At 42.2% G+C, this 25,402-nt stretch overlaps 1 protein-coding gene across 1 annotated transcript in view; it reads right to left on the reverse strand.

Moving 5' to 3' along the window:
• Positions 1 to 18,824, reverse strand: part of LOC308307771 (collagen alpha-3(VI) chain-like) — a 127,505-nt gene extending 108,681 nt beyond the window's left edge. The window contains exon 1 of the mRNA XM_080753050.1: positions 18,560 to 18,824. The gene's annotated coding sequence lies outside the window, so the exon portion shown is untranslated. The remainder of the gene's footprint in view (positions 1 to 18,559) is intronic.
• Positions 18,825 to 25,402: the final 6,578 nt, after the last annotated feature.

Consider the following 25,402-nt stretch of genomic DNA (forward strand, 5'->3'; position numbering starts at 1 on the left):
CAGGGGTGTCGCACCAAATTCTGGGCCCTGGGTACAAGGATTCACTGCGGGCCCCCAATGATATGTGCTTCATATGGGGGAAGGGGGTTTAACCCATTTAGACTAGGAACGCATTATTACACGTTATTTTCTGCTTTTACTGTTGAAAAAATGGCAGGTATACAAGCTCACAGCGCGGCACTCGTGAGCTTGTAGATCTGCTATTTTTGAAAAATGTATTTGAATATTTCAAATATAGTGTGGTGCTCAAACGTTTTCATGTGAAGGACCCCCCAAAATGATATGTATTTGGCCGCGTCCCCATCTCAAAATATTTAGTTCCAGGGACCCCACCCCCCACCCCCACCAGAAGCAAAATTTGAGTTAAAATGTTAACGCTTAAAAATATATATATACTAGCCCTTACCCGTTCAAAGATATGAGCTCCAAAATGATGTGCAGTGTGTGGGTTATGGGATGTGCACTGTGCACACAGTATATGAGGGATGGAAAGTAACTTTAACTGGTGCTTGCATGATGTAGGAGCATCAATGTAAGAAACCCGTTTCGTTTAATGGCTACAGACCTGCCTGCACACCCCCCCCCCCCCCCCCCCGTGTGTGTGTGTGTGTGTGTGTGTGTGTGGGTTTGTGTGTGATTGTGCATGGCCTGAACAACAGCGCCCCTCCCTTAACATGTGTGGTCACAAAAGGTACTGTAGGCAAAATAGATATAGATACACCATAAAAATGCGAATATACAGCATACGATTTGTGAAAGTGACAAACGGGCTTCACAGTTATGTCAGGTGTGTTCATATGCTGATGGTGATGCGATTTCAGATCAATTGCTCCAGCCACCGAGGAGAAACGCTGTGACAGACAGACAGACAGACAGACAGACAGACAGACAGACAGACAGACAGACAGACAGACAGACAGACAGACAGACAGACAGACAGACAGACAGACAGACAGACAGACAGACAGACAGACAGACAGACAGACAGACAGACAGACAGACAGACAGACAGACAGACAGACAGACAGACAGACAGACAGACAGACAGACAGACAGACAGACAGACAGACAGACAGACAGACAGACAGACAGACAGACAGACAGACAGACAGACAGACAGACACTCACTCACTCACTCACTCACTCACTCACTCACTCACTCAGACATTCGCAAAATTATAGTATAGATATTCAAAGATTTGCACACATTTTCATGACTTTTCAAAAATAGCAGATCTACGAGCTTGTGGGCGATGTGAAAAATAATTCCAGGCCCCTCCACCTTGGGCCCCAGTAACTCAGTCCCCCCCCCCCCCCCCCATTGTGACGCCCCTGGCTGCAATGGCCTCACAGAGTCTGCTTGCTGGCAGCCTCGTGTGCCAAGGCACTGCATGAGCAGCACTCGCACCGTTTATGGCGAGAAAAGTGTTGATGTCTATTAGGAGGATGACTGGATTTATGTCTATTTTGATGTGAAGTAAAGAGGAGAGGTTACTCTAAACCAGAGGTTCTCAAACATTTTTGGCTCCTGTAAATAACTTCTTCATCCACTGCACCCCTGAATTGTTACTATTGCCTTACATTTATGTCATATGTAGTACGTGAATATGTAAATGATTCCCCCTAAGATACAATATGTGTCTCGAGGAAAACAAACCAACATAAAAGTATAACAATTGAATTACTTTTAAGAGCTTTTTAATACGAAATTGTCAAATATTAGAGAGAATAACCATTTTTCATTGGGACAGATTGAAAATGACTTTATACTTGACTTTTAATTGCTTGAAGGCCAGCATCCCTTTTCTGGGGGGATCGTTCACCAAAAATAGCAGATGTACAAGCTCACAACGTGTCAAGTAATAAATATAGAGCATCTAAGACAAGTGGTTAAACTGAAGTGATATTGATAAAAAAAAAAATTGGAATGCATGTTGAAGTCAGTGGTGAAGATGTGTGTTCTTCGTTCATAGGGTGTAGAGACGATGACAATGATTACGAACTCCTGACTCACTGGACATGTACCACCGCCCTCTAGTGCAGGGATTTTCAAAGTGGGTGATGGGGCACCTTGGGGTGCGACGGCAGTCCAGGGGTGCCGCGAGATAATTTGATAATATTTGGAATTTATTTGGAATATATTTAGTATCATTTTAAACTTGAAGTACAAAGTTTTTTTCAGTCAGTTCTAACCAAAATTGCTATTATCTCAACGTTTTCCTCGCAACATAATCACTAAAATATCGTCACTGTCGGGCAGAAACCTCATATCTCCACATGTCTTTTGCCCTGCTTCATCATACAAGACCGTCGCACAAAACTTGTGAAAACAGCCGATCTACAAGCACTGCGATGCGAGGCGATGCGAGGCGTTGTGTGCTTGTAGATCTGCTGGTTTCACTAGTTTAGTACATTTTATAGATGATAAATACAAAACCAACGGTTTTGGACATACAAGGTTTCCACCCGACAACGACGATATGCTATAAATATAAGGTGCTGGGAGTGAAAATTATAATGTAGGGGTGCCTCGGATTAAAAAAATATATATTTATGGGGTGCCCTGAGACAAACAAGTTTGGGAACCCATCCTCTAGTGGTTGACAGCAATACAACAGTAATGTCCTATGTACTGTACTGTAAGTGGTGAGAGCTGGCCAGCACATTATGCTTAACTGGCAGCAATTGATGTTCTGAAGAAACGTTTGGTTCACAAGAGCAAACATTGACGTATGAGTTGGTAGTTTGAGGAAATGACTCATACATTACAGAATATGAGGAGAATGGATGAGTATGGATTGGAAAGTTCTGCAGAAAAGTGGAAAGAGTCATTTTGGTTAATAATATGCATATTTCTATTCTTCACTGAGACTACGTCGTCTCTCAGTTTTGCCTGCGTGTTGGAACTACGCCCTGCACTTCAGCTGTGTCACATCATACACTGTAATAAAAAATAAAACTCAATTGATTATGGCATATACAGTATATGCCGTATTCAAGCCGCATTTGCAGTTGCTAATTAAGCATAACATTGCAGCTATTTAAACAGGAAGCCGAGTGGAAGGAAAGTCTGACCCGAGGGAGCAAATGAGGTGAAAATCAAGAGACTCCTATTTTGCCAATATTTGACAGAAGAAGACAAAGCAATCAAGGAATAAGTTCTGCCCTACAAAGCCAAAGTGCAGTTACTACGTTTCTGGACACACCAACTTATTGGTGTATCCCAAAGGTCAAATTAGCCTTTGTGATTTGGGGGGGATAAACAATTACCTCAAGAACTGTTGAAACACTTTTAAACCCATTTATCAGTTACAGTAGGCCTATATATTAGGGCATTAACCAAAAAGTCTACAAGTCGACTCATTCGACTTCATTACACAAGTCCCCACCAGGGAAAGTCGAAAGTTGAGAAAATAAAAATAAATCCGATTTTTTTCCATCATTATTCTTACTTCATGTGTGCGTGTGTACAGCATTCAAACAGTAGGATTGCTTATTGTCAAGGACAGGATTCTCTCCTTTTCCAACTGTCTTTTGTCAATGGAAGCACACTAGCACAGGGAGCAAAAGCCTAATTAGGTGAGAAAGGATCGCTTTAGGTTATTCTATGAAGTCCAGAGGGAAGTAATTTTCATGTTCCCCCCCTCCCCTCCCATCGTTTGATGATGACATCATCAAACGATAAAGTCGACTTCAACTCAACTTTTTCCTGAGTCGACTTGCAAAAATCACAAGTCGTTAATGCCCTACTATATATATATATATATATATATATATATATATATATATATATATATATATATAGTAGTAGTATAGTATAGTATTGCCTCTTGTTGGTTGTGACAGGCATATAATCAGTGTCTTTAAGTTTTAATTCCAGCATCTCTCTGAATTTACCAGATCCTTCACAAAGCTTTTCACAAGGATAGGGCAGCTAAACCAAAGCCAACAACCACATGTACCAGGCAACAGTGAAGAATAAACACTGCTGTATGAAATGCAACGGCGCGGCCGGGTGAAGCCAGAGTCTGTTTATACTTCACCTTGCTCACTGTTTATGCAGACCTCATTCAGGATGAAAATGCACATTGAGTTGTGGTAACATCAATAACGGTGCATGAGTCCTCACTTTGTAAGCGGGCAAAGTCGTCTCGTCTGAATGTCAAGATAAATGCACCAAACAAACCTTTAGGAATGTCGGCTCGGGGGGGTTCATGGTGCAGGACTGGGAGTGTGCTACTGAACCCAGACAGGACCTCCAGCTGAAGGAAGTGTGACAGACAACATGTGCTCTCTTCTCCACCGTAAAATAAACGCTACTGCCACCGAGGGAGGGGATGTTCTCGTCTTCTCGACGATACCAAAGGGGATTCAGTTGAGTCAGGTATCAAAGAGGTGATAACGTTGACAGTCTTTCCTGGTGGTGTCACCAGTAGCCACCAGCTCCCTCTGTCTAAACATCCTGTGTAACTGGATTACACTTTACAGATTCTGTTCACATTGTGTATTGCCATTGCAGATTTTTAGCCTATCTACAGTATCTATTTGTCTCTGTCTGTCTGTCGCCTACTGTACTGTATATAGTATACTATACATACATACCGTACATACATACATATACTGTATATACCAGTAAGACGCCCTAAGGGCGAGAAACGGCCGTGCTGAAACAACAGAGACTGACACAATATGGCCATATATGGGAATTCCCAGATATGGGCTTAATATTGATGACATCAGGGATCTCCATATATGGGCATAAAAGTGACAAGGACGGAATTAATTTGCAAGTGCACGTGACTCACGTCGCGACAACCACACTGGTTATCATGAGACTTACACAATACAGTATGTCCAATTGTCCATATATGGGCATTCCCAGATATGGGCTTAATATTGATGACATCAGTGATCTCCATATATAGTATGGCCAAATGTTGGAGCTAAGCTCCAACATCTGGCTTTGTCTGAACCGTGGTCTACATCTTGGCACAAAGCGCTCAAAGTTTGTTGTAAACTCTGGGTTATTAGCCAAGCTTTGCGGGACGCTTAATGAAATCAACACAAATAGCACCGCTCATTTCACACTAGGTGTTATTGCCAGACCCATGAAATGGGTAGGCCTACATAAGCAAATGTCGGTCCGGGTTTTCTATATAAAGGGTATATATGATGATGTCATAAATGATGATGACAGACAGGGGGTCTGGCACAACCAGGTTGACCTGGTCTAGTTTATTATGATTAATCATTAGTATAATTGGAATTTTAAGTAGGCTACCATAAACTTTGAAATATTTAAGTTTGAGGACCACAGGGCCGTTCTCCGTGCTCAACCGCTACTGTTCGTCGCTGAATACTACCAGAGGTTCAGAACTATATCGCTGCGGTATTGTACATGAAACACCTTGAACCTTGAACCTGTGACACTTCAGATAAAGGGTCTAAAACTCTAAATGTAAGCTCCTACTTCTTTAGTGCTATGTAAGCCAAAGTTCCCCTTAAATGAATGTGCGTCATTATCAACCAACTCTCTCTTGTGATGTCCAGCCTGAGCCAACATGTCAACAATGTGGCTTCCTCTGACCATTACAGAAAACACAATAGACTAGAGCGTAGACAGAGAAATGTAGACGCCTCCTCTGACTCTGGGGCGTCTGTATCTGCGGGCGCCATGTTGGAAATGGCAAACTGCCTATCAAAGTGACTACTGGCCAATCAAAGCGTGTCTTTTCCTGGGTCTTGGCAGAATCTAGTTGTATAAATATATTGGTCAGTAGTCACTTTTGAGTTCCAGCGTGCCATCCCAAATATGGCAGCCGCAATACAAGTCGCTCCAATCTAGGTTTCTATATCTATACACTAGAACATTGGTTCTCAAAGTGGGGTCCAGGGACACCCAGGGGTCCTTGAGTGAGTTCCAGGGGGTCCCCAGCTAAATGATAGTTAGGAACCAAATGGACCCTTATGGGTATGTAACTCAGAGAGTGTACAAGTTAAATTAATATACATTTTACAATATAAATTCGGGTCCCAGAGATAGAAATGCCATTAAATGGGGGTCCGTAGCCTAAAGCATGTCAAACTGGGGGTTCCTGAAATAAAAATGGTTGAAAATCACTGCTAGAGCTGTAAAGAGTAAAGACCTTCTCTTATGTGAGGGTCCCTGGCACATATTTTCAAATGGGGTCCGCAGGCCCCCATTTGAAAATATGGGGGTCCTCGACATGAAAAGGTTTGAGAACAACTGCAATAGAATCCTACACTGCAGTCCTGCCCATAGGAAACACACTGGAGTGAGAACGCCGCACAGAAAAGACTCTGCAACACACTGGAGTCCTGCTGTCACAAGGAGGCCGATTTAGAAAGAAATGTAAGCATGAGAAAAGAAACCGATTACACTTGAAACATTTTCTCCGCAATTGTAGTTGTTATGCCAATTCACCACCGTGTGTATATGCTCACTGTCAGTGCCAAATCCTACTGTTTGGTCTGGGAAGGGTTTAGACAACCGCATCTCCTGTGATACACATGGAGCGCTTCTTTTCACCTGTGAGGAGTTTAATGGAGGAAAGTAAGGCATGTGGAAGAACATGCAATTCTTCCCATTTCAGCTCCGTCCCAAACCGGCGTCCTGACCAACCAGAAAAGGAGTCGCACTCGCAAGGAGGGTTTCTCAAAGAGGGTGCCGTGACGCCAGTCCAGGGCCTCAGTTTAACCACTTGGACCCTCTGGGCTCTATTTGATAGTACCAGCTCTTACGCCTTAACTTAAAGGCCTGTCCATACTGTCTCCGACCACCGAACCTTTCGTCGGAAAGGTCTGGTTCAACTACAAAATGACGTCACTCGCATCTTTTGAAAAGCATTACCCAGAATTGGGGTTCGGAAAACTGCATGTCGGAAATGTGGAACTCTCCGACGAAAAGATTGGTGGTCGGAGACAGTATGGACAGACCTTTAAGTCAAGGCATAAGAGCTAGTACTTAAGACAATCAAAATACAGCCCTCTATGTTTAGTAAAACAGACTTTGAGTTGCACTGTCCTTGAGTTATTTTTCCATCTACACCAACTCTCTTCAACAAAAATAGCAGATCAACAAGCTCACAACGTGTCACGCCGTGACACGTTGTGAGCTTGTTCCATTTTTGGTGAACGTTCCCCCCAGAATAGGGATTCTGGAGTTAAACCTCACGCATAAAGTTATTTTCAGTCTGTTTTCCTCCGTGACATGTAGACTGTATCTTAGGGGGAAATATTTGCATATTTATGTAACGTAATATGACATAAGATGTCAAAAGACATTGCTAAAGTGAATCATTTTCACTTTGTTGTCCCAGCTAAATACTTTCTGTATGAACAGGAATGTATTGATAGTGCAGTATATTTTTGCACGTAGGCAGACACATTCCTGTATGTGTGAGTGTGCATGCATACAGCATCCTCCCACCCCCCACCTCTGACAATGAGGGCATGTAATTCTGCATCAATCCATGTCTACATGTGACATAATGACGCACACAGATTTGAACTGTTCTAATGCGATTCGGGAAATTCCAGAGGTGTCTGAGTTTTCGACATGCAATGATTGTACAACTTCATTTCAAATAGCAACTACCAGAATATATATTTTTTTAATGGAGGCATTTTTGTATTTCAAATTGAATACCTGGATCGTTGATCGTTCACTGTAGGTGTGTGCGTGTGTGTGTGCGTATGCGTGTCAGTCACATGTAGGCTATGATTCTACTATGTACACATAATGTGGTTCAGTGTTGTGCTGTATATGTTCCACATGGAATGTTCTGCATCTGAGTAGCCTTATGACATCTTGGTGGTATTGCCTCATATACCAGGTTTAGAGAGAACGTAATCACCCCGGTTCAATCACAAGGAAGGTACTACCAAGCACCAAGCCACGCCCTGACAATCTTCAAGTCAAACACCAAATGCCTTGATATAGTCGGGGGCCTTAGGGAGATAGAATGGTAATTTCGTGCTAATCAGTCTAAAAGCGCCAAATTTTGCACAGATATAGCCCAGGGCATGCTCTAATGATTTAGCTAGGGCGCCCGAGTCTGCGACCTTCGCGGTTGCCACAGTGGCCAAATCAAATTGGGCTCCCATCGACAAATCGATCAAATACTACTATTCTTGCCTTTAAGAAGAGGCTGAACAAACACCTCCTCGGTATGACTGGTAACATGACATAGGTTGTTACTTGTTTCCGCTCCCAACCAGATCATAAACCCGAAATGCTACTGATCCCAGCCTACTGACTGAGTAGCTGCAGATAAGTGATTATTGGTTATTCATAAAGCCTATTATCTGCCCAAGCGTAAAACAAAATAATAATAATATTGGGAATACAGAATAAGTTTGACAAGATTACGGCGCAGCAGTGGCTCAGGAGGTTGGGTGGGCGCTTGGGAATTGGAAGGTTCTCGGTTTGATTAATTGTTGGCCTGGGCTAGTGTCGAACTGCCCTTGAGCAAGACACATAACTACCCCCGATGAGCAGTTTGGTGCCTTCCTTACAAATGGCAGTCAGCTCTGCAGAACATGAACGCTGACGACCACATTTTACAGATGGACCTCACACGTTGTTCGTTTAAGGCAAAGACCACACACGCAAGCATGCACGCACGCGCACACACGCGCACACACACACACACACACACACACACACACACACACACACACACACACACACACACACACACACACACACACACACACACACACACACACACACACACACACACACACACACACACACACACACACACACACACACATCTCACATTAACCACAGTCTCTGTCATTAATGAGCAGCCACAGTTATATACAGAATAGAAAGCAAGTGACATTTATAACACTGTGGGCCCTTGCCAAGGGTGACCGAGAAAGGCCACAGAACCCAAGCTCTTTGTGGAGTGCAGCTCCACAAATCCAGCTGTCAGCAGCACACACTGCACACACGCAGGCCCTTGTACATGGTTTTAGTGAGCAGCAAATATGCACCAGGCCAGTGACACTAAGGGGACTCATTGTTCCACTATGGAGGGGACACACCCTGAAACTGTCGACAAAGATATAAAACGGGTACACTCACACACACACGCACGCACGCACGCACGCACGCACGCACGCACGCACACACGCAGGGTGGGGGTCTGTGGGTGGTGTAGCCAACACAGGTCTCCTCCAGCCACTTCCCAAATTCCCATACATTTGTGTACTGTTAATGAGCAGTAGTTTCGACTGCTCTAAAACATCCCTTTGAAGTCCACACTGCGTTTTCTTTTAGACCCCATCTCCCAGACAGCGTAGTCATGGTTTCCCTCCCATAGCCAAAGGAGACGGTCCATCCAATAACAGAACAGACAGGCAGTCAACACGACATGCGACAGGACAAGAACAGGCTGAAGCCTACTCTCGATGTACTCTCACTGTTTGACGCTGCAAGCAGCTTGGAAAGCTCACTCCCTCTCCGTTCTCGGCTCCTCCAAAAGCAAACTACCACTTGGGACGAAACTGTTTCCGGGTTAAGCAGGAGAACTCTACAAGTGAGCAGAGATTTGGGTATTGGAATTTGGTTCTGAAGAGGGTATAACGCCCATAGAGGTTCACACACTATCTACCCCAGTTCCCAACCAGTAGGTGTCGCTAGTGCAGCGATAAGGACAATCAACTGTTGGCTTCATAGCCGCAAATAGAAACTGTGTTAGATTTGACACCAGCCACAAGGGTGTCACTTCATCGCCCATTTCAGACTACTGTAGATACTCTGAATTTATCTTTTAACTCATCTCTGCTACATAACGCCATCGTGTCCACACCCGCGGGCATCAAACACGACAAATCCATGAACAAACCACAAGTCCTGCACTGGGATCATTAGATCACGTTCTCACATTAGCTCCACATGAGGAGCTCCTTAACAGCTAACCACACATGAACGCAACATCCCATATATCCCAAGTTGTAATCGGATGTTGTGGGGCCTCTACAGAGTGCACCACCAAAAGATCTTTCACTTCTGCTTATAGGGGGCGCCACAAATGTGATTTATACTTGATTTAATACAGCCCGATTTTCCCTAGTGGGGAAAAAAATAAGAACTTCTGGGGACTCAGATTAGCCTGATTTATCAGAACAGTCACATCTTGTCCGTGGCTGTATGGGTAACGCTTGACTTTTTTGTTGATTGACTCTCACACTCTGACATCACGCTCTGACATCACCGTGATGTCCAACAAATCCCTTTTATGCCCATATATGGAGATATGGAGATCCCTGTGATGCCAGGGGAACCAAATCCCTTTTATGCCCATATATGGAGATCCCTATGTGGAGCTGATTACCATCACCTGGATCTCCATACTGTATTATGTCCATATATGGGTATTCCCCAGAATCCCTTTTAGGCCCATGCATTCACCTATAATGACAAGCCCAAAATAGGTATTCATTCACTGGATACTCTTCTACACTAAATGGAACAGAGCCCTAATACTACTGGAGAACGATGCAAGTTGAAAATGCATGCCCCACCCAGTCATGCGATATCTGTTGTCGTTTACCTGGTATCCCATAGTTTCAATGTACATGATGTTATTTTTTGATAGCGTATTGTTTAGACTGATGCTGCTAGGCAGTGGTGTAATGTAACTTAGTAGCCAACGTTTGTTTACTCAATCAAGTAATGTACTTAAAGGGATATTTCACTTTCAAAAAAACGTTTGGTAATTTTACCGTCTTATCAGGCTTTTATGAACACCGTGAACAGTTTTTAATTTGCTTCATTCAGTTTTTAGATATTTGATGTAAATGTTATCAGGCCCTCCCCGTCCACCCATACTACCCTCCTAATACGTGTTTTGTCAATAACTTTTTTCATTTATTTTTAATAATTCATTATTTTATTTCCTTTTTTCCATTTTCCTATTCTATACCTATCTATACTATATCTACAAGCTCAAAGATCTGCTATTTTCAAACATTTTAGAACTTATATTTTTGATGCCAATACTTTTGTACTTTTACTCAAGTAACAACACAGGCCTTTTATTTGTAACAGAGTATTTTTATATTGTGGTATTGCTACTTTTACTTAAATAAAACATTTGAGTACTTTTCCACCACTGCTGCTAGGTTCTTGGTTTACATGTGATCCTATACTGAGGCACTACAATGCCTCTGAACATTGGCATGTGGGTGGGTGACGTGACGTAACGTTTTCGCTGTCCTCGGTGTCAAACATGTATAAATAAAAAATATATTTGTCAAAAACCTTCTGAATATTGTGCAGGACATTAAGCTTTATGTGAACTTACTCAAGATTAAAACATTTCATTCCTCATTTCTTCAGAATCTTCAACCAAACATGGCAAAACTCATATGGTGTGACTGTCCTGACCTTGTTTCTCAAAGTGGGAACTTGAATAAAACTAAGAAAAAGAATTGCTAAAAATCATTTGAAAATGAATTTAGGCTAAAAAAAATGTCTATTTTGAGCCTATATCTTTTCAAAGTCAAAGCATAATGTTTTCAGTCATTTCTGATCAAAAACATTTTGTCCCCCAACCCAAAATCATTTGGTGTGACACTAGTTTGGAAAAATTAAACAGGCAATTATTTGGACACCTATTGGCTAGAGAGGTCCTTCTTCTGTAAGGCTATTCAGCACTCCCAGCACAACTGCAAGACAGGTGTCTGAGGTGAGTTATGATTTTAACATTTTCATGAAATGCCATCTTGTTGAAACGTTGACAAACTCACCATTCTGGATGTCTTTTGGTGTGACACCTTTTCTTTAAAAAAAGCTTAAGTTATTTGAAGTTTTGGTCATATTTCCATGTAGATCTAGGCTGCTTTGTTATAGCTAGCATGCTGTTAGCATGCTAATGTGTACATAGTAGCCTCAAGGTAAACCTAAATGGAGAAAACAGTAATATGGTGTGACACTTAATCATATGGTGTGACATGTCTGCTTGTCACACCATATGACTTGACTGTCACACCATATGATTTATACTGTATTTAACTACAGATATAACAACAAATAACAAAGTTCCATGTTTCTTTTGTACATTTAAACATTTGTTTTAAACATTTTTACATAAAATGTAATTTAGCTTCATTCAGTGATACTTCAAATTCATCAGACAGAGCAGAAACCCCTTCACAGAAACCTTAACATATTGTTTCAATCTAAACAATATTTTCTCTTTGTCTTAAACTATACATTCCATTTTCTTTTGTCAGCTGGAAAATGACAAGTGCTGAGAGAACGAGAAAGTACAGGGAGAAACTAAACAATGACCCAGCAAGGAGAGAGGAGCCAAAGGGGCGAGACTGCATTTTCTACGAAGAGCAGGAGGTTGTCTGTGGCATAGCAGAACCGCAACAAGGCAGCCGGTTTGCTACCCTCACCAAATACGACTGGCTGATGTACAATACAGTCTAAATGTATAATCTAATCTGATCTAATACTTTTGTACTTTGACTCACTGGACTGGACAGTGGACAGTGTTAAGGTAGGACCCGAGACAAAACTAGCGAAAATAGCTGATCTACAAGCTCTCAACACGTTGTGCTGCGAGAGCTTGTAGATCAGCTATTTTCAGAGTTGCGCAACCCAGCACTCTTTAGCTAGTGGAGATGTGGTGTAATGTCATGATTCCTAATTACATTTGTTCAACACAAAATGCTGTGTTCAAGTTCAGGAGACTTCGGAAAAAAGCAATTTACCTGAATGCTGAGTTCTGTTTCCACTAATTGGTGTTAATAAAATGTTGCCTTCAATGCCTTGGCTCCAAGTGTGGCTATGCGCCTTATTGTCCCTTTAGGATCCTTCTGCCGTGGGCCGGCAGAAGACTTAGGTGTGCGTAGCATTCCTGTGCACATCCTCATCATCCATCTACTACTACAATTCTTTCTTATCCCATGTTAAAGCCCTACAATAATATCCTGTTCAGAAATATTAAGGCCATGTTATCCTGGGTAATTGTTTAATCAATCAGTAAAGTTCAGTACTCACTAATAGGTAGGTTAAAACACAGTTTGCTTTGACACATGAAGATATGATCATACGGTGTGACACTAAATCATTTGGTGTGACATTCCAAATAGTGAGAAATCATACCTTTATTAATGATTAAACCAAAAAAATGTTTATGGATTACATAGAGAATATTATCAGGAAGAGTCACAAATATTTGTGTAATTTTAGAGAAAGTTTTGACAGAATACATTTAAAATATGTTGTAAGATCATGAACATGGGCCTCACACAGAGTGTCGATTATGAAAAAAATATACAGATATAATTAATTTTCAAAAAACTATAGTGGATCACTGGTTAGTTATGATAAAGGACTTTGATAAAGTGAGTAACTTAAGAAAGATGTACTCCATTTTCATTTTATGAACAATTATTTTCATGTCACACCATATGACGATTTTAGGCACAAGTACAACAAACTGCTGAATAAAGTCTGATTCCAATAAAATATCTAAAAACAAAATGTATTTCCATAAGGTTGAGAGTGAGTAGAACAAAAGTAAATAACTTTTATGCCTGCAATTTAAAGTTTTTTTAAAAACACATTTTTTGGGGCGTCACGTCACTGACCCATGTACAGTATGTGTTTAACTTGCTTATAGTATGTATGACGCTATATGGATTCTGAATAATACTGAATTTGGAATAGTGATGCCACGGTTCAATAAGTGGTTAAGGGTGTAAACTCGTCCATATCAGAAGCAAAGAAAGCACACAAGGGTATCCGTGTCAACATGAATGTGTTTCACATTTTAAACTGTAAACAAGGTTTATTGTTCACACACTGGAGCACAGGCCTCTGTGTGCAACCGTCCAGTGGTGTTAAGTAACTATCTGTACATTTACTCAATTACTGTTCAAAATCTGAGGTATGTTTGGAGTATTTCCAATTTTCAGTGCTTTTACTTCTACTCCACTACATCTCAGAGGCAAATTATAGTTTCCATGTAAATTTAATTTAGTTTGTATTATTATTTCAAAACATACATTAACCACTTCAGCCCTAAATACATTTGGCCAGAGTTTGTAGATCTGCTATTTTAAAACGATGTTCTATCCACAAATTTCCCAGTGAGGTTACTGGGGAAAAGGGTGTGTGTGTGTGCTACACTTCCTCCACACAGCTGATTCAAATCACTTAGCACCATGTAATCACCATGCAGAGATTCAGGTTCCACAGGCTCACAGCCACAGATGTAAAAAGCGAGATGCCTCATTCGCAGCTGCAGTTCATTGGAGCGACGTCACGTGCAACAACTGGAAGCCGTACGTCTGGGAATGCCGGTGACCACGCTGATGTCAAAGTCACTAGTGGCCAATCATAGAGCGTCTTTTCCGGGACTTATCAATTCAATTCAACAGAGCTAGTTCCGATGTTGCGCGGCTCAGGCTGCGTACAAAAAGACCCACCCGAACCTGCCTCTGATTGGCCTACCAACTACCAGTTCTGTGACGCACGTGGAAGTGGGAAATGACCGGTCGCCGAGTCCCGCGAACCAGAGCCAAAGGAGGCGTCTACCTTTCTATGTCTATATGCTCACAGCAGCAGCAGCAGCAGCAACCAATCAGAATGAAACAGCTAAAAGGAACGGGAAGTGATGCCCACCTTTCACGCAAAGGCTCATAGGACACAGGAAACTGGTGGATACATTTCATACATTTGAAAACGTGTGAAATGGGACATTCTGCCTAATGGGTAATTTCTACTTTTGGTACTTGAAGTACATTTTGATACCAATACATTTGTTCTTTGAGTACATTTTGAAGTCCGGACTTTTGCTTGTAAGGGCACGGTCACACTGCACTTTTATTCTACTTATATGAGGGCGGATTCTGCCGAAGCATTCATTGTTTACTACCATTTACGGATTTATTTAAAATCAGCTCCTTTCCCGTTGAAATGCATTGGCCGAATCCGCCCTCATAGGTAGAATAAAAGTGCTGAGTGACTATGCCCTATAACAAAGTATTTCTGCATTGCAGTACTGTTACTATCAGCAGGGCATGACATATGTGGTGCAGATGAGAGAGGGATCAATGCTGAAGTTCAAACTGGACCAGGAGTCAGGGAGGCCAGAGGTCCAGAACAACACAGATGGTCTGTATCAGTCTGTCTGACACCTCGCAGCTGTAGGTCAATCTATATGCCCTCAGGCTATGGCCGCATTTGCACAATGAACTTGACATTTCTACAGTTAGTCTGTTGCAGAAAAAAAAAAACATGCATGATCCATGACAGCTGTGGAGGTGAGTTTGTATTTGTTATTGAAAATGAATTATAGTCGACCTAAAGGTCTATTTTTGTTCCAAGTTTGAGTCATATATTTGAGGTCATGAACTCTGTCTCTAATTATATTTTGTCTATCAACAACTTCCCCCAGCATTCCTTAAACCCTAACGACAGACTGTGCATTCCTTAAAGATGACCGCAGATATTATCATGCTTTTGAGTTAATTAACCACCAATTAAGCACTTCCTTGCTGCCTCTACTAGATATAAATAAATGCATGCAGTACATCAGAACTTGGCCTCTTGTTTTCATAATAGTACAAAGCTTGAAACTGAAATGCAAGGTTGTTTCATACAGTACGTTATAACACTGAAAAGCAAACATATTTGAGGAAAGTAAATCAGCAAAAGTAAGTTGTTTTACACTATCCCAACTCCTCCAAATTAACCATGCACTTATTGTAGCAGAACTGATGACTAAATTGCACTTATGTCAAATCTGGCAATTACCAGAAAACCAAACCATCAATTCTACCATTTCAAAGGTTACACTCAAGGTTAAAGAACCTTCTCGTCTGGGGGGGGGGGGGGGGGGGGCAACAGGAATGATCATGAGTCATGAAACATAAATGCAGGGGACCCTGGACCACACTTTGGGAACCACAGCTCGAATGTTATAAAGAATTCTCTTTGCTAAGACTGTTCTCGATGATGTAACGCCACAAGATCTTTCAACCTGACTTATGGAGCTGAGTCCTGATAAAATATTCTGTAGAAATATTTGTGGTAAGAAAGTAATTCCTTGCTTTTGAACAACAAACAATATCTTGCTCCCAGCATCATAAGTCTTATCAACCTATAAAAACTATGTGACTCTCATAACATCGCTATTTATGGCCATATTAAGCATTTCAGTTCCAGACTTCCAGTTTAATTAATTTAGCAGATGAAATGAACTTAACTGGAGAGAGAAAAGAAATCACAAATTGCACACAATAAAACATTTCCACGAAAGTACTCTTGAATTCCTCTTGTCTCAAACTTGTTGGACAACCTTGTAGGAGAAGTTGAAGATTAATGGCTCACACCTGGTTTTTCACCCTGCTCGTTGGTCCGAAGGACCAAACTCCCCCTGGTTTCCATAGCCCATCTGGCCAGTGGTGTGGAAAACACTCTTTCTTCACACTTTCCACTTGTGCATTGACTTCAGAGGGTGTGGTGATCAGCCACTGCTGTGCTGAGGATATCTCCCTCCGTTCAACCACTGATTGTAAGAACCAGTCGTGGGAAAAGTACTTTTTAGTAAAAAGTAGCCTACAAAAGTATTGGTATAAAAGTGTATTCAAAGTACCAAAAGTAGAAAGTACTCGTTATGCAGAATGTCAAGTTTTAACTTTTCAAATGTGTACAAAAAATGTCTATTGGCTATTTTCAAATTTGTATAGGGCTCCAAGTGGTTAATGTATATTTCGTAAAATAAAAATCTAAATCTACAAAGCAACTAGTAACTAAAGTTTTAAAATAATTGTAGTGGAGTGAAAGTATATTTGCCTCTGAGATGTATTGGAGTAGTAAAGTAAAAATGCCCCAAAATTGTAATTAATTGTAATGTCTTGTGAGATCATTGTTTGACAGATTTTAAAAAATATATATATATATTTTTGAAAGAATATTTAGATTTTTATTATCACGAGAACAATGGCTTCCACTTTAACATTGCAACTTTTTAGAATAGAAAGACTGCATTTTCTATTAGCTTGGATTCTCCACCGATGATGTCACATGACGATGGGTTTCTGACCTGCCCACAGCCCTCCTCTGAGACCGAGTAGAAAGAAATGATGCTATTTTATCATGAACATTAGTGTGGACCAATTATATGAAGATAGGTTGAAAAGTGGTGAAGTTGTCCTTTAAGTTCAGTTTGTACTTAGTTACTTTACACCACTGGTAAAAACCTTTGCCTGATAATACAGTTTGAATGTTATCTAACTGTTCAGGGAAGATTAATTTCTTTAGGAAAAACTAGACCAGTGGTTCTCAAACTTAGTAATTTCAGTCAATGAGAGTGGGCAAATGGAACCAAATGGGCCCATAAGGGTCCATTTGTTTCCATTCGTACACTCTCAGACTTACAGACCTGTAAGGGTCCATTTGGAACCAGCTCAGGTTCCCTGAACCCCACTTTGAGAATCCACTGAACACGATCGTGCCAATTTGATGTCACAAGAGACAACTAATTTTGTGACTCTTTAAGTAACAAGAAAACATATTTACCCCTAGGGAGGTTCAAAGGAAAAACAGTGAACGGTAAATGTAACTTTGCATTGCAAATAGGAGAATCAAACTGCTTAAACTGCCGGCCGGCAGACTGTTTGAAGGAGAATGCATCATATTGAGGCATGCATGCAGATCTTTATATGTTCACAGATCTAGGACAACTCAAGTATCTCAGCTTGGATCTTTGTGTGTAATACACAGAGACAATTATTTTAAAACCCAATCAGCAAATAGAAAGTTGCAACAGAGAAGAAGCACCTCAAAAGGTAAAGGACACAATTGTAAAGGGTACACACACACACACACACACACACACACACACACACACACACACACACACACACACACACACACACACACACACACACACACACACACACACACACACACACACACACACACACACACACACACACACACACGTATGCATGATGTGTGAATAACGCAAGCATGCATGCACGCACGGGCACACACACACACACATGCATGGGGGCACGCACACGCCCGCGTACACGCCACACACATGCGCGCACGGCCGCGTGCGCCCATCTCTGTTCGTTCCCAGCGCTCCCCACATCACCGGAGTCAAACACATTGCAGAGGGCTCCTCCTTTTGCCCTGACTGTGGTTTACCTCCAACCCTTCCACTCTTCTCCACACCAAAATGCAGGCTTCACTCATATAGCCTACAGTATGTTAAACGCACGTTGTCTGATATTTACCAACTGTGCGTAAAAAGATTGGGGAAAAAAAGTCTCAGAACCCTGTGATATGGCACCCATCATATGCTCACGTGTTCAAGACTAGAAAGCCATCTGTGGTCATTCTCACACACATGCCTTCAATCAAGGTCGGTGTCAGTGTGCACAAAACAGAATAACGCCAAAGAAAAGCCCTGCAGCATTTCTCTCTCTCTTGTTTTAAGCTTTTTTTTCTATTTTGGAAAGTAATAAAACACCCAAAGCTTCTCCTTCCACTTACCAAGAGCTGAAGCAGTTGTATTCCACAGTATTTGGTTTAGGGTAAAAAAAAAATTTATATAAAAAAAATGAATGAATGAACCAACGAAAAAACAAAAGGGGAGAGAGCGGCTATGCTAAATGACGACACCGCGTTGGCCTGTCGGTCATTATCCTCCTGGGTACTTTCTCCCTTGGTCCTTGGTCCAGCTCCTCCCGAGAGAATGCAGATGAGAAGAAGAACGTTGGTGGGGGGTCACCGGTAAAGCGAGGTGCAGAGGAAACAATCCTGGGTGAGGAGGGGAGGAGGAGGAGGGGGGGAAGACGTTTGGAAACGGACAGAGACAGGAGACAGGCACCCTCTCGGTCACTTCACCAGAGGAGCTGTGGCTCGGACTCCAAGGCTGGGATGGGACAAACTCCCAAACTCCTGGAGCTCTGCCACCTCTCTTTTCCCTCCTCCCACTTTCTTCCAAAAAAGACAGGGGAAAAAGGAAGGAAAAAAAACAGAAGGGAGAGAGAGGAGGGAAGAAAGGAAAAAAAAAGAAAGAAGAAAAAGAAAAGACGACTTAAACGAGAACCAGACTCATACCCCTGTTTGGTCTGGATGTGAGCAGTGGGGAGGATGATGTCACAAACCTGGAGTGGGATTCTCTCCTTCCTCGTCCCTCCCTCTCTCGCCTTTTCTCCCTCCATCTCTGTAGGGCCCATGTTGAATCATCTGCTGAAGGAAGTTCTCCCCCATCTCTGTTGGGCCCATGTTGAATCATCTGGTGAAGAAGTCTCAGCTCTGTTATTAATCTCTTTAGCACTACTAACAGAACTACACACAACATCACAGTGAAAACGTATTGCATCACAACAGAGCTTTAAACACACACGCACGCACGCACCTACGTGCTTGGCCAATGGGACCTTGGACGTACAACAAACTTTGAGCAGTTTGTGCCAAGATTTAGGCCATATCTAGGCCAGAGGTAGGCCACACTTCAGAGCCTGGACATTTTTGGGGAACCGGACATTGCCAGATGTTGGAGCTTAGCTCCTTCCAGGAGCACCGCTCAAAAAGGTTATAATACAGATTTACTAGTGGTGATGATGATGATGATGATGATAATACGATAAAAATAAGAAAAAAAACCAAGTGAGCAAAAACAGCATCAGTTAACACAGACATTGGTGTAATTCAGAGGTTTCCATATACAGTAGTTACTCTTTAAATGCAAGTTTGTCACAATTTGTCAGTGCATCTCTCTTTCTTGTTAGCTTGGTCTCCCCTCTCTCTGTCACACACCCACACACACACACGCACACACACACTATAGTACAGATATGGATACAGGTGTGCCTCAAGATGTTGCCTTGCCCTTTGGTGAGCCTTGGACACAAACAGTTTGAGAAGCACAGAGCAGCACCCTTGCAGATGTATCATTGAGGAATGTGCAAGATGTTCTGGTTTGGCAGAGCCAACGTGCCTGTTGGGAGAAGCGCCAACACGCTGCCATACATAATGAAGTGCCTCAGCTGCACTGCACTCTTTAGTCTTCGTGATGGATTCGTTTTCTCTGTGACATTTGCAACGGTGTTGCAACCGACTCCGTTAGAAATCCCAAATTCCCAAACTAGTGGAAAAGACATTCAAAACTGTTTGCAATTCTACTACGGGTGCAAAATGAGGTCATAAAACCAATTGCTCCACAGCTATTACAGTAAAATCAAAATTTAAGCTGCAGTGAGAAAGCAGCCTTGTAGTAGGCTATAACTTTCACAGAGACTTGTTTTGCTGCAAAACCATTTCTCAGCCAAATCTGTAAATTCCACAGAGCATAGTGATAATTCATAGCTTTTAAACAAGATGCCCTTAATGTCAACAGGCACATTCTACAGCCAGTGGAGTAGAGCTGAACTATATTTTATTTTTGAGGTCCAGGCCAACCAGAGGGAGGATTCCATGCAGGAATATCTGTATTCTTGTCAGTGAGTGAAAACAGACCTTCTCCCATTCGACGCTGTGCAGAGAAATGAACCGTAGTCCATCACATCCGTTTGAATAAAGTCTCTATGGGCAATTGGCTATTATGTAAATGTAACTTAATTCAGACAGAACTCTAAAAGAGCGTAGACAAAATACCAACAACCTGCGATGGAGAAACTCTCCAACAGACGCAAGCATTTACAACACAGGGTTGTTCTACATACATGTTCTGTTGCATGTTTGAAGGCCATTTCCCCGTCCGATATTTCCTGCATGGCATTACAATGTTATGGCGTTGCTTGGCAACCGTAGCCTGGAAATGTTGTCATATCCCATTTGAGTTACAAGCTGTTTAATGTTCTGACACATGACTGTTTGTTAACGTATGCTAAGCAGTTGGCCTGGTCCAAATGACTGAGAGATGGGAATTCCACTATAATGAGAAATGGCAAGAATCCAAGAGATTGCAGTCACGTCTTAGGGAGGTAATGGAACTTCTCTTGGACTAATGGCATTTGAACAATTGTCTCCATTACTTGCATGCTATGACCTCTGAGCTGTATTTTAAGTTATTTTTAATCTAATTTGCCTTGTTATGAGTAAACGTGAAAGAGGAAAGAAATATTTCACCATTGCCAAATATCTCACCTCAATTCAGAAACATGTATTACGTATATATATATTCCCTTGTGAGAGTACACTAAAGTGAACACAGACCGTTAACAATACAGTGGGTGGGTCTTATATGATCTTGTGACTTATTGACCAAAGATGTAATGATGTAGCTGGGCTGACATGTGCGGTTATAAGGTTGATTTGTTTGATGTACACAACCTTTGTGACCTCATCTGGGTGGAAGAAAGTACAGCTGCTTTCTGCAGAGGGGTTTCAAAGCTGTCCTGACCCTTTTCTCCCTGCGTTAATGAGGGGCAGCTCTCACATGGAACAGAATCCCATCAGGTACACGCAACACAGGACGAATGAGACTTAGGGACAGGCTGTGCAGATTATCTGAGGCACAGGTTTTCAAAGTGAGGGCTAAATAATCGCACGCACGCACACACACACACGTCACAGTGTTTTTGAGATTCAGTGAGATTAAGATCAGGAGCGCTCATTTTGGGCGCAAGGTGGAGCAAGCGCCTCCTTCCGGGGACTGCCCATAAGTCGGACATCTCATTAGTCCTACAGGGTTAGGTTTAGGCATAGTTTTACTCAGGTTAGGGTTGTCATTCACCAGGTTAGCATTCACCAGCCTCGGCATGTTAGCATTCACCAGGTTAGGTTTAAGCATAGTTTTACTGAGGTTAAGGTTAGGTTTTGGCATAGTAGCATTCACCAGGTTAACATTCACAAGCTTTGGCAGGTTAGCATTCACCAGGTCACCATCAGGTTAAGGTTCACCAGCGTCGACAGGTTAGCATTCCCCAGGTTAGATTTCACCATGTTAGCATTCACCAGTGTTGGCAGGTTAGCATTCACTAGGTTAACATTCACCAGCGTCGGCAGGTTAGCATTCACCAGTGTAGGCAGGTTAGCATTCACCAGAGTCGGCAGGTTAGCATTCACCAGTGTCGGCAGGTTAGCATTCACCAGGTTAGCATTCACCAGCGTCAGACTAATGGGAAATTGTAACAATGAGACGTCGGACCAATGCCATGGCACCGGCTCCTTCCGGGGACTGCCCATAAGGTGAACTACAAAAGGAGCGCTCCAGTCCCAATCTCACTGCATGGTACCTCAAAAACACTGTAACATATATATACACAGTACATAGTACATAGTGTGCCAGTTTTTAATCACATAAACTTCGTCCCTATTTTGGGCATGTCATTGTTGCCGTCCGACCTATTAGTGAGCTCATAGAACAGGATTTTTTGCTATTATCTGGGATTTCCCAATAGCAGCCAGAGGCTATGGCTATTTAGGGGGTCCTTGGCATAGAAAAGTTTTGGAACCCCTTGTCTGAGGAACAACTGGATCAGGACTGGCCTTCTCTCCAACATCCACACAATGCTCTGGGTGTGGTTTGAAATGCTACCGCTCTTCACTCCTGCAAGTTTTGTGGAAACTATGAAAACGCTGAGGAAATGTCTCCTTAATCCCAGTGAAAAACCCACAAACACACACACTGGGTGTTTATTTTCTATTCGTGTAAAAGCATAAGACTGTCTTGGTCATAATCGGAGTATTCACCCTGGTTTGTGGTGGTTCCTTTTGCTTGCCTTCCCCTTAGTGACGACATTACCTACTAGGAACAAACCGTTCACTGGCAAGGTGGGAAAATGTGTGTGTCAGCTCCATCAACATGCTCATTTCCATCAGAGCACAAACAAGTGAGAGGGGTGGAGGTGTCTGATGTTCACTGGCATCGGGCTAAAAATGTCTTGCCTTGCAGCGTTCTGGGGGAAACATTGAGTTCGAGCAGTTTCAGCGTTAGAATCCACAGAACAACATCTGGAGATGTCACACTGGATCAGCTAATTAGCGTTAAAAACACTTAAGACATGATGCAGGTAAAGAGACTCTCAGTTCATGCTGTAATAATGAACACATGGATAAACTGCAGTTAAGTTACAGGTCACTTCTAATTAAGTCCATAAAAAGTATAAAAAGAGAGAGAGAGAGAGAGAAGAGAGTGCGTGTGTGTGTGTGTGTGTGTGTGTGTGGGGGGGGGGATCCTTTCTTATATTATCCAATCAGCTCCTCAGATGAAGCTGGCTGAAATTCCTACCAGATGTAGCCTAGACTGTGGATTATTGTCGTGCAAGCTTTTCACGTCAGCTATAATAGCTGCAATTATAAAACACATCCTTTTCGTATTCTGGTCTGTCAGTGTCAAGGCGACAATTCCTCTACGAAGACAACCTCTCCCCAGCCACACAAGAAGGCCGGGAAGGCAAACATGACGGTGTAATTCTAGCCCCATGTCAGAGAATGCACATGAGGTAATTGTCACATGTAACCGGTCTGTTGAGACGGGTGTATGTATTTTGGCGTCGAGCAGTGAGACTTCACTGTTCACCTTATGCTGGAGCAAACTGTCTTTCCTAACAAAAAATGCCATTTATCTGGGTCTGGATCTCACCGCCATCTGCTAAGATACATTTTACAACTCTGTAGCTAGACGTCCTGATGTCTGGCGTCCGCTTGGCACAGCGTGAGGTGATCACGTTGGTTTCAGAGTCAGCAAGCGGTGAAAAGACACAAGCCATGTCTAGATGTTACCATGTGTTAACAGAGCCAGAGACCCAGGTCTCAGACGTCAGATGCTCGGTTTGGGTTTAGGTCAGGTTCAAACAAATGAATGCTGAACCAGCCTTTAGGGTGCTCTGGAGGATTGAGGCTGAACCTGAAACAAGGGGGGCTCAGCACAGTGTTAGTAGTATCATGTTTCTCTTCTGTGAGGTAGGGGATCCTCGAATATCTACTCCAGTGTTTCTCAAACTTTCAAATTTCAAGGTCTCCCCTTAACTCTGACATCGTTCAAAATGGAACCAAATGAACCCGTAAGGGGTTCATTTGAACCCATTATGGTTGGTTCCATTTGTACGCTGTCAGAGTTACAGACTTAATGGGTCAATTTAGACCCCCTAAAGGAACCCACAGAGTCCCTGGAATCCACTTTGAGAACCGCTGCTCTACTCTACTATGTACACACAACTTCCTGCTCATGTTACAAGTTCTCAAAACAATGCAGTCATAACAATCTCATGAATATCTTACCTCACTTACATTATAGGCAAACAAGTCTGCCTTGAGCCTTTCTAGTTGTCTAGAAATACAACCATATGCTGAACCAAAAAAACATGTATTTGATTTGCCATCACAGTCCCCACTCCCCTTCACAATAGTCGTTTCTTTATGTCCAAATGACAGAACTGTTTCCATTTTCCAGTTGGTTGGATCAACCGTTCCAGCAGCACACTGTATGATGTGTGATCCCTGGAACTGCTTAGCAACACCGATGAGACTCAAAGGGTCTATGCAGGCTCATCGACTGGATTCTGATTAATACTGTGAATGAAAACTCACAAAATACTGAGCATGCTTCAAGGAAAAGGCAGCGTGAGCTGATGAGACGACAAACAACGCTGGGAACAGAGCTGAATCTAACCACCATAGGACAGCTTTTCAACAGCGAAAACCAGTAACATGGACGGCTGCCACGCACAGCAATAATACGGCCATTATCATAAAATGATTTCTGTGGTCTTCATGTTCCTGCACATGCAGTGTGAGAGAGAGGCATGTGCTGTATTTTCCACTTTGGCCTAATGAAACGGGCTATGAGTCAGATGAGCCTGTGGGAGCCGCCCACGTTTCATTGAAAATGCCTCCTTTTCACCATTTTACATGAGGACATATGGTTGGTTTGAACCATCAAGATTCAAGATTCATGAGTTTTGTGGTTACATCTTCTTATACAGTATTACAGTACAGTAGGTTACGAGTACACAAGAGTAACTAACATTCTTTGGTTTTTATTCCTCTGCATTGTTGCAGCAAAAGTAACAATAATTAATAAAACTAGCAGGTACAATAGGGTTCTTACACACTTGATTACCCACTAATCAAGGATAATAGAGAAAAGTATGTACATTAGTCATTATGACACACCTTAAGATGCTTGAACGCAGTGGTGTGCATGGTTCCTACTTCTATTATATCCATAATATATTGTATCTGCACATAATTGATATCCAATGTTGAATATCAGTTGATTGAAAGAACTGGAACATGCCTGTGCCATTAAGATAAAAGTGTGGTCTTGAGGGGGGCAGACCTCCATTCAGAAAGGTTAGGGTTTAGGTTAGGTTTAGGTGACACCTCCATTTAGAATAATGGAAGTCAATCTTCTGAATGGCAATGTTTCTGAATGGAGATGTG

This window comes from Nannobrachium achirus, assembly GCF_963921795.1.
Source record: "Nannobrachium achirus genome assembly, chromosome: 22".
Classification (NCBI taxonomy): domain Eukaryota; kingdom Metazoa; phylum Chordata; class Actinopteri; order Myctophiformes; family Myctophidae; genus Nannobrachium; species Nannobrachium achirus.